This window comes from Cibotium barometz, chromosome 26 (assembly GCF_041138505.1).
Source record: "Cibotium barometz isolate CiBa-2024 chromosome 26, ASM4113850v1, whole genome shotgun sequence".
NCBI lineage: Eukaryota > Viridiplantae > Streptophyta > Polypodiopsida > Cyatheales > Cibotiaceae > Cibotium > Cibotium barometz.
The window spans coordinates 53,962,539-53,968,538 of record NC_141071.1 but is presented as its reverse complement, the minus strand read 5'-3'; positions in this window follow the sequence as shown (position 1 = coordinate 53,968,538).

Here is a 6,000-nt window from a genome sequence, read left to right as displayed (position 1 = left end):
GCAATGTAGATCTACCGAAGAAGAAACTTGAATTAATGAGCATCTTACTAGATTAGGTAGAAATGTAGATAAATGTCCTTATCCACCTCATAAAGTGGAAACTATATTTTGAAGTATATACAACAAGAAAAATCGTCCAAAAATAGTATACGAAAATTTTGTATGACCTCTAATATGAACAATAATAGAATGGTTGTCGAAGAAACTATAAAAGTGGTCATGTATCTCTTGCATCAAAGAAAAATATGAAATGTGATATGGGGATGACTGTAACAAAACTTGACAGTCAAAGAAAATTAAAAGAAGGTTTTGAGCGGCAAGAAAACTTAGAATTATATTTAAAATGGACTTAAGCCTTTATAACTTGTGGTATTCCATTCAATGTCATTTGTAATCCGCTTTTTCAAGACACATTGATGTGAACAATAAAAGGTAGTTTTACTTTACCATATTATAATAAGATATGCACATTATATTTAGATAAAATAAAAAATTTAATATTTGATCATGTGCCGACATATGGATGTGCCATTGTAAAATAAATGGATGGACAAAGAATCAAGTAAATCCTTTTGACAAATGTCATGTGCATTTATTCTAGAGGTACTATTTTTTTAGAAGCAACTGACACATCATTGAGAGAAAAAAGTGCTGATTATATTGAGAAGGTTTATTGATGCTCAATCGCTCCTCGTGGAGGTGGTAGTAAAATGTAATTGTAATAGTTTCAGATAATACATCAAATTATAAGTTAGTAGGACACAGTGTAATAACAAAGTATCCAAAGATAACATGTGTTTCATGTGCAGCTCATATGCTTAATTTACTCCTTAAGGAAGTTCACCTTCATACAATCTACTTTAATGGTGGATACAATTTTTTTAGTAAAATTTGTCAGAGAGTATCAATTTACTCCTTAAGGAAGTTCACCTTCATACAATCTACTTTAATGGTTGGATACAATTTTTTTAGTAAAATTTGTCAGAGAGTATCAATTTACTCCTTAAGGAAGTTCACCTTCATACAATCTACTTTAATGGTGGATACAATTTTTTTAGTAAAAATTGTCAGAGAGTATCAATTTATAGGTGCATTATTTTGTGTGCACCCTCAGTTATACCTTCAAACTTTTTGTGTCACAAGGTTTGCCTACGGCTTTTTATGTTTTGGAGCATTAGGAAAAGTGAAGGCAAGTTTAGTAGAAACAATAGCAGATTGAAGGTGTGGAGATATGGATGGAAAAGAATACAAAACATGTAAAATATGCAAGGAAGTATGCTATTCTTGTTCATAGAATTGACTTTTAGAAGAATGTGGATAAAATTGTTACTGTGGTAAAGCCATTTCTAATGTGCTTATGCTTGGTTGATAAATAGAATTTTGTTATTGGTAAATTATATTGGGATGTTTTTTGATTCTATTCAAAGCCTTTGGGTAAAGAATACTCAAGCTTTTTTTAAGAGAGAGAGAGAGAGAGAGAGAGAGAGAGAGAGAGAGAGAGAGATGATAGCACGACAAGTAGACTTCAATACATATATTGTTGCATGGTGTGGCATTTATTTTGGATCTAGAATTTCAGCTTTATTAACAAGCAAATAATGGAGAAGTCATGAAAGACTTTAAAATGGTTTGCAATCAGCTATTGCCTAGTGAGATCAAGGTAACAATGTGAGATATGCAAACAGAGAGGGTATGTTTGGAGACTTGTGGCACATTGAAGCTGCATCTAAAATGTATGTGCTAGTATGGTGGAAAGAGTTAAGATGTAAATTAGTTGAACTTTAATTCATCACACTACCCCCCCCCCCCCCTAGCAATGGGTCAAAAATGATACGTTTTTAAAGGGGCATCGTTTAGCGACAAAACATTTTTAACAAAAAAAAGTCATCGTATATGCAATGCATGTGGCGTCACATTGGACGGTGTATAAAGATGGTTTATTACGCGTCGCTTAGGTGGCGTCTATATCGTCGCTTGCAAATTGACTTTTTGCAGTGGCATTGCTATGCCCGCATGTTTAAAAAAAAAAATAGATAAAACAGATTACTCTTGCAAACAAAAAAAAGTCATCGTATATATGCGATGCATGGGACTAAAGACGGTTTATTATGCGTATATTGGGCAGCGTCTATATCATCGCTTGCAAACTAATTTTTTGCAGTGTGCCCACGTGTTTTCCAAAAAAAGAGATAAAACAGATTGCCCCCGACGATCAGCGATCTATTTTGAGAGAGAGAGAGAGAGAGAGAGTGTGACCACCACCACGCCCCCTCCCCGCCATGTTGCCATTGTTGCATACTTTGGCCCAGGGGATAGGCCTCTCCCTATCTCTTATGTAAGGTCAGTATAATTGAAACTAGCATGTATGTTAATCTATTGCTTCCTTTTGTTTATTCTTGAATTGCTCTATGGTTGTCTATGCTTGAGCAAAGGCCTCTCTCACTTTCACACACACACACATCCCATAGACACACCTCTCTCTCTCTCTCTCTCTTAGTCCAAGGCCTTGCCACAACTTTCTGACATGTGTGCGTGTGAGTGAGTGAGTGAGAGAGAGGGACATGGGTGTGTGTGTGTGTGAGAGAGAGAGAGAGAAGGGTGTATGTGGTCCCATGGTGACCTTTACATGAATACAAAGATGTTCTTGAACAAGCATGTCCCATCTGGGTGTTGAAGTGATTGACTTTCCTCCTATGTTTTGGCATCTGCTACCCTCCTTGTTGAGATCTATTGGAGAGGTGCTAGGAGGGTTCTAGTTCATCATCATTTGGGTTCTCGTAATCTATGTATTTTGGGGGATAAAAAAACCTAGACCTCGACATGTGACATGTATTGTGAAAGGGTTGGAATACTTGGTTTTTGAGCTAAAATGGGTGCATTTGCTAGCCATTGCTTTAAATATGAGGAAATGGATCACGACATTTTTGAATTTTCTTGAAATGTTTCTATGTAGCATTAAGGGAAATCGAGACTCATTTTGGGGCCCTGTAAGATAATCCACATCACCCTATTTTTTTGTGGCCCAAAAATTGAAAAAAGAAAGGATTTTTGACCTTTTTGTGTATTTTTGTAGAGAGAGATGATCAACACGGTGGTCGAGACCTTCTTAAATGCTCAAGAACAAAGAGAATATACCATCTTCCTATGGGTGCATAATAAATATCGAAGGAATAAAGGCGCAATATGTATCTATAGGTAAAGGAGATCTCATTAATGCACTTTCTAAGCGTGTTTATTTCCTCTTTGGCGAAGGATTTCCCTTCTAGTGATTTTTTCCTCCCATTTTAGACATTCAAGTGCATTTCTCATGAACTCAGGCTATTGTGAGCTCATCATTGTGCTACATTGTGGCTTAGTTACATCACGTTGATATGGGACACAAGAGGAAGCCATATCATATGCATATTGATCTTGAAGAAGAATATGCACCTTTGAAGAAAAGAAATCAGCCCCAACTTTCAATCAATGGAATAAAGAAGGAAGATGAGAGCTTCAGGCTCAAAGCATATAGACCTATATGGTGTGATGTATCTATGTATCCAAATAATCTGAGTCTAACCTTAAGCACACCCTCATTCTCAAATCCAACCTCATTGATTATATATGTTGGCAATGGTCACCAAGGACTGCTTAGCTATTACAATGCACTAAGCCAATCGAAAAGAGTTCTAAAAGACTTGAACTGTGCAGCACAATTGGAGTATAGTCATTTGCAACAAATGTACACCTCTCTTCAAGAAAGAAGTTCATAGCTCGTGTGCAAAATAGAGTCTCAATCTAAAACAATACAGGAGCTTGACAAGAAATTACAGGTTGCACATGTAAAAGCAACAAGCATTGGAATGAGAGCAAGAAAAAGGAATATGAGGAACATAGAGAAACTTAATCCAAGTGGTGGAGGAGTCAAGAAAAGAATACAATCTGCAAGGTAATAAGCTTCTACATTTCTGTGATATAACATTTAGTGAATGTAACTTGTAAATTTATAGCAAGATGAATTCATTTTAGGTGTCTCCTACATCCAAATAAAGAAAACATGGAATTGGATTCAGCTAATGCGACAAACATTCATAGAACAGTTTATAAAGAAAAGCCAGGTTTTAGCTCTTGATATACAAAAATGTCTTGATGATGTTGGCATAGGGAGAAAGGGGTATTTTGAGATTTTCAAGCTAATACACTCAAAATACAAAGAAAACGAAATTCGGGCTACACTTCTTTTGAAACCATATCATGTTAGGAGAGAACGTAAGGCACTCAATGAGCGAATCAGAACTTGCCTTGGTCATCCTTTTCACATCAAAGACACCTACCTTAATACAGGTGAAGAAATAAGATATGATAAGACCAACAATATTTTCTTTGATTTGAAAATATTACAAAAGGCAATGGTCCAATTTTTTGGAATGACCTTGGTAGAGACTAGAGGAGTCCTTAAGTTTGTTATCAAACTTGATGAATGTGAAGTTGTGAAGCAAAGGAAAACAGAGAGAATAACAATCACATTAATAAATAGGGCATTGGATAACACAATACAAAAAAAGATCCGAGATATTTTAGTGTGCAATCAGAGAACAATATTTGGTGGCTTGGGTCATTTGAGGTATGAATTTATTCTTTTTTATTTTTGGTTTTATGAACTCTTTCATCATTAAAGAAATCTCACTTTCAATTTTATCATGTAGGTTGTGACGGAGGACCATGATGACCTCCATTGGGTGTTCCATAATACAGACACCTAACATAATTAGGAGGCAAAATGAAGGGGAAACGCTTCATGTAGAAGATATAACAATTTTAACTGTGGAATGGCATATGATGGCAGGCATGGCTTGTATTAAGAGATTGACACAAAAATCATTCCCAAATAGTTCTTCTAAACAGGAAGCATTTAATAACAATTCTTTTTCTTTTATATTTCAGGAGACTTGAAAACACTCAAGTGCATGTACAATATTTCCAAGGCTGGAAATGTAAAGTGCCCCTGCCTATATTGCATGGAACATGCAAGTACGATGGACAAAAGAAACTGCTCACGAGCCCCTAATAGGCATGAGAAAGATCCAAACTTCCGACCTATGCTAGATATTTCTCTTGCAAGAGTACATATCTACACATTGCATGCACTGTGCAGAGCAGGATAATTGAGAAACTCGTATTCTTGTACATTGGATTTTCTTGGAAGCTCTTGCCTCTATGCAAGAGAAAAAGGGCTATCAGAGCCTTGGAAAAAGTTATATCTGACATTGGCTTGCATGGGGGCAACGCCAAGATAACAGTTTGACGAAAAGAGGTCAACAAAGAGCGTCCAAGTACCATCAAAACCATCAATTGGTGGAGTGAAAGCAAGGTGCATTCTTTCCAACAATAGACATAATGTAGAAACAAGGAGGAGGAGCACTACAGTGTCATATGAGAAATGGAAGGCATTGCATAATGTAGTAAAGGATCATGTGGGGATGATGGCAGTGCAGAACGAAGAAGGTAGATGTGTGGAAATCCATAGACAAGATCTTCCATTTCTGCGAGAAGAAACGTTGGGACAAGAATGAACTTAACATCTTCGAAGCCACCATTGAGAAATTTCAAAAATCGATGAAAGATACATGGAGCAAATTCAACATCATGCATTATACAATTGAATTCATTTCATTCATTCAACAAGACTTGTTTTATTCATCACACATTATAAGGTAAGAACTCATTTCATTAATAATTGTCTTTCTGCAGCACATAATATACAACCATCTACCATTGTTTGTGAAAGAGTATGGAACTCCATCAATATGGTTAACACAAGGAATGGAGAAGTCTCACTATCAAGCAAGAAACACATACTTTCGCCACACTAGACATGGAGAAGGGAAAGTGAGAGCAAACAGTCTACATGAAGTATTCCAATGGTTCTACCGGAGGATTCTACAGAAATTACGAATAAGAAACAAATTGGAGCGCATGAGTCCTTACAGATGTAAGATTCCTCCTTCCAGCTTTTGAGGT